This window comes from Schistocerca americana, chromosome 2 (assembly GCF_021461395.2).
Source record: "Schistocerca americana isolate TAMUIC-IGC-003095 chromosome 2, iqSchAmer2.1, whole genome shotgun sequence".
NCBI classification, from domain to species: Eukaryota; Metazoa; Arthropoda; class Insecta; order Orthoptera; family Acrididae; genus Schistocerca; species Schistocerca americana.
Window position 1 is genome coordinate 684,996,350 of NC_060120.1, and position 11,372 is coordinate 685,007,721.

An 11,372-nucleotide genomic window follows, 5' to 3' on the forward strand; every position below is an offset into this window, starting at 1 on the left:
GCCATTTGGAAATAGACTTTCTCCATTCACTAATGGTACTTACTGTTGACAACAATACCATAAAGCTCAGTTAAACCTTCAACCGCAAGCTAGCAATCAGTACTGCTCGATTCTGTCTTGGATTTGTTTCTCCAGCAGAGTTAATTGTGTGTTATCGGTGATACACAACAGCATGAACACTACTGACGAACAGTTATCGCAACGTTTCAATGAATTTCGTACCCATCATCTTCTGGCGAAGATGATCATAATACTTTTGCCTCTGTGATTTCTGTTTTGGTCATTTAATTTGCTGACTACTTACCTGTTGTGAAGGCACTTTCACAGAAAAATAGGTAACTGGAGGAACAAACCAAATAAGTCATAATTATGTTAATACTCTTTAATGAGTTTCCAGAGTTCATGAGTCCCACCTTCAAAAGTACTAACAAAGTATCCCTGAACAAGCTTCAAAATTCTGTGAGTGGAGTGTAGATTCATCCTGTATAAACTTGTAAATAGGTGGGTTATCACAGAGAAACACATGGTACCATAGTTGCTTACGAAACAGAGTGATGTGTCCTGGCTGCACTAACATGTATCAGTGTTCTCTGAGACGTTTACCATATTGTAATATGATTTGATCTGACATTATGAGGAGCTAGAACATACATTTATTTTATTTCTCTGAAGGTGCCCACATTATGACTCAGACTTTGTCTGTCTCAGGATACAGTTTGGATTACTCACAAAGCGTTTTGCCATTTTGCTTTCAGATAATCTTCAGTTCAAAGTAGAAAAGTAAAAACATCCATTGTGTTGATGTAATGCCACATTAGGGACTCCGGGAAGGAAGATTTTGTCCCACTAGATACACTGTCTCGTACTAGTTCACACTGCATTGCTCATCAATGGCATGACATCTCTTAATGTTTGCTACCACCAATATACGTTCTATGCGTGCTTAATGAGTGATGGTACAATGCTTTAATTTTATAGTTTTATTTGTTTCCCAGATCCTTCCTGTTCTTGTTCATGCAACCACATTCCCATTGCATCTGACAGCTCTGAGTAATTAGCTGAAATGGCCAGATGGCAGATTGTAATGTAGTTGTACCAAATATTGTTGTATTGGGAGTGGATGGCGGAGTTGTTATGACAGGTTGAGGACTGCGCCAACTCCATGGGGCCTTAGGGGGTCCGAGCCCCTCAAAAATTCATTTGGGGGGGGGGGGGGGAGGGGGGGTAGAGACCCTCTCCCCCCAATAATTTAAGAAAATTATTAGTTATATTATGCTTTGTAATCACAAAATTGTGTTGGAATTTTTTATTTTCCTTGTTACGTTCAGTAATGAGTTAAAACAAATAATTATTACGGTAGTAAGCAGGTTAACTGAAAACGAGTGGTGTGAATCGTGATAGGGTTACCGCGCTGCGGTCACACTTAGAGTTTGCCCCCGTGCGCGAACCTTCGGGTAAAGTCTGGTGCCGGCGGGCCAGCGTTGTGGCGGCCAGGCCAGCACTGCGGCCACGGCATCAGAAGGACTGGAACAGAAGTGCCTGGGACCCTCCGCCTCGCGTCGCCTTGATGCTTCGAGACTTTATGATGCCACAGCTATATAAAGCCCATCCTGCTGTCGCAGTCATTCAGTGTGGATAGTTCCCTTTCCTGTCAGGAAGGTCCCAGTTCGTAGTAATAGACGGCAAATCATCGAGTAAAACTGAAGTGATATCAGGTGATCCCAGGGAAGCGTCCTGGGACCTCTGCTGTTCCTGATCTTATATAAATTATCTGGGTGACAATCTGAGCAGTTCTCTTAGGTTGTTCGCAGATGATGCTATAATTTACCGTCTATTAAGGTCATCCGAAGACCAGTATCAGTTGCAAAGCGATTTAGAAAAGATTGCTGTATGCCGGCGAGATCTATTTACGAAATTTCAGTCGCCAACTTTCTCTTCCGAATTCGAAAATATTTTGTTGAGCCCAACCTACATAGGTAGGAATGATCATCAAAATAAAATAAGAGAAATCAGAGCTCGAACAGAAAGGTTTAGGTGTTCGTTTTTCCCGCGCGCTGTTCGGGAGTGGAATGGTAGGGAGATAGCATGATTGTGGTTCGATGAACCCTCTGCCAAGCACTTAAATGTGAATCGCAGAGTAACCATGTAGATGTAGATTCTGCAGACGTGCTTAGTGTCCTACTTTAGTGTCTAGTGGACTATTTCATATGACCATATTTTATCGTTTACTTTAGTCTCTTAGTGTATTGTAAATTAAGTTTGCAATGGAAAAATCTGTTAGCAAAAAGATGCGCTTTGAAGTTGATGATACTGCAAGTCAGCCTTCAACAATTATTGTGTTGTCAATTGCTTCGTCGTTTTCAGGCGAGAACCGTTCACAGCCAAAGCCTGGACAATCCGGTGAGGGAAGATCATTTCAGAAGTCTTGGGTGATATACATGGCTAGAATATGAAGCATCTATCGAAAAAGTTTTTTGCAAACCCTGCAAAGAGGCAGATACTAAAAATCTATTGCAATTTTCCGTAGGATTTTCTAGCTGGAAAAAGGCTTTGGAATAATTCCGTCTTCATGAAAATATGTTTATGCATAAAGAAGGTGTTCCGAAAATTAAATTCTATCACTAACCGAAGTGTGGCCTCCCAATTGATTGGTTGGTTGGTTGGTTGGTTGGTTGGTTTGGGGAAGGAGACCAGACAGCGTGGTCATCGGTCTCATCGGATTAGGGAAGGATGGGGAAGAAAGTCGGCCGTGCCCTTTCAGAGGAACCATCCCGGCATTTGCCTGGAGTGATTTAGGGAAATCACGGAAAACCTAAATCAGGATGGCCGGAGGCGAGATTGAAACGTCGTCCTCCCGAATGCGAGTCCAGTGTCTAACCACCTCCCAATTGAAAGAACAGTTAGATAGTAATGAGAAGAAAGGCCGTTTAGCTCTTGAGACAATTTTTACTACCGTGCAATTTCTATAAGGACAAAGACTAGCAATTAGAGGGCACAAAGACGTAAACTCAAATTTTTTTTTTCAGTTGTTGGAACTCCGAAAGAATGACATACCTGAGTTTAAAGATCGCTTAGGGCGTTCGAGGTATAAGTGGATGTCGTGGTGGATGCCCCACGATATTCAAAACGAGGTCATTGATCTACTAGGAACCTCTGTGTTGAGAAAGATATTGGCTTCAATCAAGAAGACTGAACATTTTCCTATTATGGTTGATGAAACAAGTGATTCTTCGATTCATGAACAAGTGTCGTTTTGTATTTGTATTGTCGATGATTTCTAATCATAAACGAAGAGTTTATTGGCTTATACGAGACCCCCAACACTGAATCACAATCCCTGTTTAGTATTTTAAAAGATGTTTTCGCTCGTCTTGATTTGACGATGGATAACTTAACAGGACAGTGCTATGATGGCGCCTCGAATATGAGAGGTAAGTTCAAAGGACTAATTAGTTTTGGATATACAACCAAAAGCACGTTTGAGCACTGCAGTGCCCACAACTTAGACTTAGTAGTTACAGACAGTCTCCACCATCTTACGTCTATGAGGGGTATTATGACTTTAGCCAAGGACGTAATAAACACCGTAAGGGAATACAACAAAAGGATGGGACTTTCCAGAAACATACACTGTGAGAGCGCCAACGACCAAGCTGGTCTACAACCCCTTATCCGTCTTGATGGGCTATGTGAGCTTCTAGTATCTTGAGAATATTGAAAAACTTTGAAGAATTTCTAGAGTTTTTTGGAACATTTTCTGGAGAGGACAAAACTGAGGCAGGTTACAAATGTGCAGGCTACCTTGAGTCAATGTTACAATTCAAGATTTATTTCTTTTTACGTCTTTATTGCCATGCAATGAACCCAGTAGAGGATGTCAATGAAAAAATTCAATGCCCTCATCTAAGTGTTGCTGATCTGGAAAAAGTGTATGTGGGATTGATTTGTATATTGAATGGAAGGCATGATAGTTTTGAACACTTTTGGGAATTGTGTAAAAAAAAAAAAAAAAAGAAAAGAGAGAGAGAGAGACAAGAAGAAGAAGAAGAAGAAGAAGAAAAAGAAAACAACTTTCAAAAGTTTATGATCCTTCGCTTCCTTGAATGCAAAGTATACCAAAGAAGTATGAAAACTACAAATCCAGCTCGCCGCATACTTTCAAAACCCCAAAGGGATACTACAAAGTTATTTACATTGAAGTTTGTGAAACGGTGCAATCTTGCATTACTGAGTGGTTTGCTTCAACTGGTCTCATACAGGTCATTGCAGTTGAACAAGAGTGCTTGCTTTTAGTAAACAGAGGTGAAACAAACTTGGAAAAATACAACTGAACTTTTCAAAAATGAGCTAGACATTGAGAGACTGCACTTACACTTGAATATGTTAGCCAATATCGCTAATAAAAAACAATTGGTCTTGAAAAAACATGTGTGATGTAAGAAAGTACCTTACTCAAGAGCCTGCAATTGGAGAAATGTTATGTGAAGTAGTGAAGTGCATTAACCTTCCCCAAGTAGTTACAATCACGACAGCAAGAGCAGAAAGGTCATTTAGCGCCCTCGGACATCTGAAGTCATATCTCCGATCAACAATGGGACAGAAGTGATTGAACAACTTGGCTGTTCTTCATACCCATCGAGATGTTTTGGATGAATTGGATATCCGACAAGTCATCAACGACTTCATATTCAGTAATCCATTCAGACGGTCAACATTTGCACCTTTCTAAAGACATTCTAGCAGTAATAATTGCATTTAGAGCAATATTAAAAATTTGTATAAAATAGAGAATTAAATACATACATGATGTTAAATTTTCAGTATCAAAATATTTGTACTAGTTTAGGACTCTCAAGGAATCATTTGCACTCGAGCATAGACGATATTTAATTTTTTAAGACAAGAGAAAGCAAAACAAAGGAATTAACACCGCTCTCTTGTCGCAGCCAGTAGACATCAGCACTCTTATGTCATTCGTTGTCCTAGAAGGACGTAATATTTTGTGTGGCTCCACAGTTAGCCACATTGATGTTTTATTTAATCGTACGCTTTTCTCTGTTTTAGTAGTTTTAGTCACCCGATTGTCATGATTGAAGCTGAGGTCAGACATCAGACTTTGTCAACAAAAAGTATATAATGAGCCTTGGCTACGTTCTGTACATCTTCGGACGTGCGAAGCTCGAAAAATTCACGGCGTAAATTGCATTTACTTTATTGTGTGACCTCAATGAACAATGCTACGTAAGATTTTATGAAACATCAAGAAATTCAATTCCAATCTTAAAGGCGAAAAAAACTTTAATCTCTCAATTACTCATCCAGACAAGCTATTATTATTATTATTACAATTTATTATCATTATTATATTCTTTTATTTTTATTTGTTAAACTGGCGACGGTGTCCCAGGACTCATTATTGTATCTGTACTACAAATAATTGTTCTTTTTCATGTACATCCTGACCGGCAACAACCTATGTGACGAGAATATTTAAGAAAACGAATAAAATCTGGAGACAATTTGGACTGGAAATGCAATCTTCGCATCAAGACGACATGTACGGTAAGACGCAGCACTCGCGCGTCCACAATTGATTCCAAACACATTTTTCATTCAGAATTATTTTTCTCATCATTAAATTCAATATTCAGTTTCCATTCAGTAATTTTTTCCAAATTCCGCGAAATCTCATTATTCAGACGATTACATTCCGATCCAACAATACGCAAGTTACATTGCACAATATGGCCGACATTGTACAAGATTCAAGCAACATGGCTAGTCACCATTAACACGTATGCTACTTTCGATCTTTAAAGTCATCTCTCAATCATTCTCAGTCATTTAAACACACACATAGGTAGTACATTTTCACACTACGCGTTTAAACAATTTTTTTCTTGCACACAACTTATTCACGATATGGTAAAAACTCGACACCAGTACACAATGGAACAAAAATCAAGTAACGCAAACATGGATACACAGACACATTCAGACACAGAAATTAATACAGACACGCAAACACATCAAAATAACTCGCTACAGACACATACAAACGCCGAAAGGAGCAATTCAGAACCAAACCTGAGAGACCACCTCACGTCTAATGACTCGGCGGGGGCAAGTTCATTTTGCAACCAAAATTTTCCCGCTATGCTGAATTCAATTTTGGAAGTCATATCCAATATTAAGGAAGATGTAGCAACCAATCAAAGACAAAATGACGAAAAATTCACACAATTAGTGACAGACAATGCAGCTTTCAGAAATGAGATAAAATCAGACTTCGTCACACTGACTAAAAAAGGTAGATGAAATTAATACACGCCTTTCCAAACAGGTCAACGATCTTACGGAAAAATTTGAAAATTTAGAGTTATGACAAAGCGACAATGCCAATCACATCCATGAATTGACAAAAACCTGAGGAACTATTAATTGCAAATTAGAATCAAACACGCACGCATGTGACGAAATTAACTTAAAGGAGAATACAATATAAACAAACGTAGCTGAGATTCACAGATTCACACAACAATACGGAGAGAGGCTGAACCCCATTTATCTCGCATTAATTCACAATTTGAGGGGGTTAAAGCCAAAGTGGTGTAAGTCATGTTTCATGCATTTTGAGAAACAGAGGGTTTTGTGAGAAGCATTATAATAAATTCCACAGGAAATCAATACCACTTTTTTTGTGTTTTACATCACAGGAAGGTGTCATTGTTTCAATGTGTTCATAATTGAAAACGGTTTAATACAAAATTATGTGTCTTTTGAAGGGCCCAAATGACTTACACCATTTTGCCTTTAACCAATCTTGTATTTTCAGTAAATTTAAATAAAACCAAAAGGTATTTTTAATGACAAATGATATATTTCAGAAATAACTAAGAGCAGTACAACGAAATATCCTTTCTTAGCTATGACAATGTTCAGTCACGTTCAGTATCAACAACATCCAGCGGGCCTGCGTCATCTACTGTTGCTTCAGCTGTTGTAAGTCCCTGGAAGTAAGCATGGTTTAAGGGTGGAATGTATGGTAGAAGATCCAGCATGTCCCTTTCCTTTTCCTTGGTTACAGGTCTTGGTCCATGTATAGGTTTTCCATAGCAATACGTCCAAGTTAAACTGGCCTTCCTGGTTTGGCTGGCTTTAGACACAGCACAGAGAATGGAAAATCCTCATTAAGAGTCTCCTTGTAATAGAGCATAAAAGGTTCGTTCTTCAGTAAACGAATCCACTGCATATTAAGCCACGACACTATTTTTAGCGACATTTTGTTTTCTCCTTCGTAGACTTGAAGTCTTCACGTGACATTTGCGTAACAATAAAAGTTCTCTTTCTTCTTGATTTTGCGATTATGGACCACCAGTCAGCAGGAACATAAACTGTTTTACCTTTTGCATAGGATTCTATAGATCCAAAATCTGAATCATTAGGGAGATAGGAGTGACCACTAACCATAAATTTATGCTCCATAATGTCGATGTGAACACTGGTGTGAAGCAATTTCATGAGACACAATGCAAATTTCAAATTCCTATTTTGCCCCGTACAAGTGTCACTATACATGACAGCATGTTTTGAAGCTGAAGCTCTTGTAGTAATATGTTTTGTAACACAAGAACCTATTTCTTGTGCCCCACGTGAGGCCATTTTCTCATCCCATGTGTACATAAAGCCAATATCAGTTGACAGCTCATGACAGCCAATATTGTATAAATACATGTTTTTTTTTTTTTTTTATAATAGGCCACAGAAGTGGTCAGTTTGGGGAATGGTAGAGCTTTCTGCAAGTCAAAAGTGAAGGCATAATACAATTTATCTTTCTGTGACTTTGCTTTATCTAATTCCGTGGATGTTCTAGCAGCCTCCGCCTTTCGAAGATGAAGTTCGTGTTGTACTTCCATGTTCTTTCTTTCTATTGCATCTTCTAAAGTGGACATCTGTATTTTGTACTTGTCACATTTCACACAAGTATCTTTGTGTGGAGCATGAAAGTGCAAGTTTAAGTCATGACTGAAACATCTGCGATAAATGGGCTCTTTAACAGGTAAGATTTTTTTCTCTTTGCAGCATTCTCTGTATAAGTTATACATAAGATGTACATTAAGCTCAGGGGATAAATATTTTCTGTTTGGATTTTGAGCTCTTGTATAATGAGACAGGTATGAGGGGAATGATGAAATATGCTTCCGAACATCCATTCTTTCATCAGAGATTTTGTTCACGGGTATCCCACTTCCGCGTTTGTCCGATCCTGGTTGCTCTCCCATTTTCAACTTTTGTACAGCTCTGGTCATCGGCCCATCTGATATTTGGAATGTTTGAAGGAAATAATTTTTGCATACTTTAACACTAGTTTCATCAACTTGAATATAAAATTGATTGCTGGTTGACTTTGGCAATCTTGTCCCATCTCTAGGACGCCTGTGTTGAGGACTTATTTGCTTAATTAACCCACATAGAAAAGCATTATGACAGGAAAAAGAACCTAAATTCCAAAATGTTTCGAATGAACTTCTGCGTGCCACTTCTGATATCTTATCTACACATTTTAATCTGCAGTTACAATTTATGTTTGAGAATGTCTTTTCAGGAACCTTTCTCCCTTCCTTAGTTTCATATGCCTGACCCAAATTACTTTTTTTCTTTCTTTCCTGCTTCGTACTCCCCCTTTTTTGCCTCTTTCTACTTCGATTTGGTACTTCGTGTTGGGTTATTTCCACTTCTTTCTCTGCAACCAAACAAACACACATAATTATTTTCCGAATGTTATGCTACGACGTTTAGAGGTTGTGTATCAAGACTGTTATTATTTTTACGAATTGTTTTGCAGAAATTATGCTACATCGTTTAGCTCGCACACCACATTTGCTATTATTTTCAGTGAAATTACGTTTATAGGCCAGTCATTGTTAAACTTCAAAGACATGATAATGTATTACTAACGTAATTGGCCAAATGACAGACTACGTGAGTTAAACTTACCTGAAGGACCAAACATTTCATTCTCTGAAGGATCATAATCATCACTAGATCCTGCATTTTGCAATATACTGGGTTCACTACTTGTGTCTTCATCAAATGGAGGATCCATCTTCACCAAAACACGTAAACTACACAGTACGAAAGCACACCTTAGAAGCACTTAGAGGAATCAACATGTCTACATTGTCACACAGCAAAATTCACAACAACACACAATAAACATGCAAAACAATCACCAAAACTCACAGCTGCACACAAATAACAACTGTAACTATACACAGAGAAATAAACCGTACAAAAAACAAAGAAACGACAATTTTAATTCAAGAAGGAATAACGGAAACAACAACGGACACAAAGCCAAACAGAAACACTGGCAAAGAAACAACAACACAGATAACACAAGAAATGGAACACCTACACCGCACTTTAACTGGAACAACAACCAGTATTATGTGAGACAGTGGCAAAAAGAGCAACCGCCACCACAAAATCATATTCAGATGCCACAAGAGAATTTTGCACAAACAAGCAACACAAACCAACAAATGACATCAGCCAACCGAAAACAGACAGGGCGATTGGCAAAGACAATATCCTATTGTAAATATTATTGAGGTAGCTAATGGAACTACAACTACACTTACCAAAGACCAGACAAACCGGGTAAGGTAAACTAGAACCAGTCATTACTGATCCTCAGGTTGTGACTGAGGAACATTTGCGGGGCAACTTCAATTTAGAAACTATGTTTGAATACACACTTGCTAGTGGAACTGTGAAACCAGAAAAATTAACATTTACGCAACAAGAGTTGCCTACACTATTCTTAAGATATAAAGAAAGTGGAAGCTTAGCTGATGATCTGATAAATGATAACACACAATGTAAAGAAAAGATTTGTACTGTCTTCAACCTCAGGCATTGTAGGAGGTATACCTACTAACATAATTATTGATACAGGAGCTGATGTCAGTGATTTCTCACAATTTTTATACTATGATGAAGGAAACTTATAAGATACCAGAGCTCCCAGTCCAAAACTGTTTAATATTAACTGCATTAGGTAATAAGTCAAGTAGGGTTAACAAGCAGGTATTTGTGACTGTTAATATGGGAAATTGGATCGTACAATGGCCTTTCCTAGTTGTCCAAAACCTTGCTGCCAATTGTACATTGGGCATTGATTTTCTTTGCGAGAAGGACTGCACAATAGACTTCTCCAAAGGCATTTGTTATTTTAAGTATGAAGACAGAGACATAGTTTTGAACTTGGACACTCGACTAGTAGACCATAAAAAGCACTGTTCTGGCTACAAGATACAGATTATACATGAGACTGATGTAGATTCCACACAACAACCTGTATCACACAGTGAGGTAGTGAATGATGTACTTACACAAATTAATTCGAAGTTATCAGAATGTGATGCTATTAATGAAGAGGAGAGATCCCAATTTAAACATATTTTACTTAAGAATAAGGATGTTTTCACTAGTAAGCCAGGTAGGATCAACACATATATGTATACGATTGAAGTCAAGCCTCACCAAATCTATTACTGCAAGTCATACAATGTATCTCTAGCTCTGCAACCTGCGGTTTGGGAAGAACTGAAGAAAATGATTACATGGAATATTACAGAACCATCAACATCTCCATATTGTAGCCCTTTGCATGTATTGAAAAGACACACTGGAAGTATCAGGTTAGTATTAGATGCAAGAGCTATCAACCAAATTATCTTACCTGTGAGGACAAAACCAGAGAATCTTGATGAACAACTTCAGAAATTCTTGGATGCAAAATATTTCTCTACAATAGACCTTAAAATTTTGTTTTGGCAGGTGTCAATAAGCAAAGAATCTAGAAAATATACAGCCTTTGTTTGATGGTAAAACTTATCAATTTTCTTTATTACCATTAGTCCTAAATTTAAGCTCAGGAGTATTCATTACTGCACTACACTCTGTACTCAGTGATGATTTACTAGAAACTGTTACTATGTAGATGACCTACTGATTACCTCAAAAACATGGAAGGAACACACGTGCAGATTCACACAAGCTGGTATCACTGCCAATCTTTGTAAATCTAAATTTGTTTGTTCTGAGATCAAATACCGAGGACACATCATCAACACACAAGGCATTAAACCTGACCCTTCAAAATTAGATGCTATCAGACATTTCCCCAGTCCCACTAAAAAGAAACAGTTAAAATCATTTCTCAGTCCGTGCTCATTTTTCAGACGATTCATACCTAAACAGTTACTCAATAGCCGATACTTATTAAACTTATTAAAGAAGAACCAGATATTGATTAGGAACCAAGACTGTGAAAATGACTTTACTAAAATCAAAGAAGCCTTAGT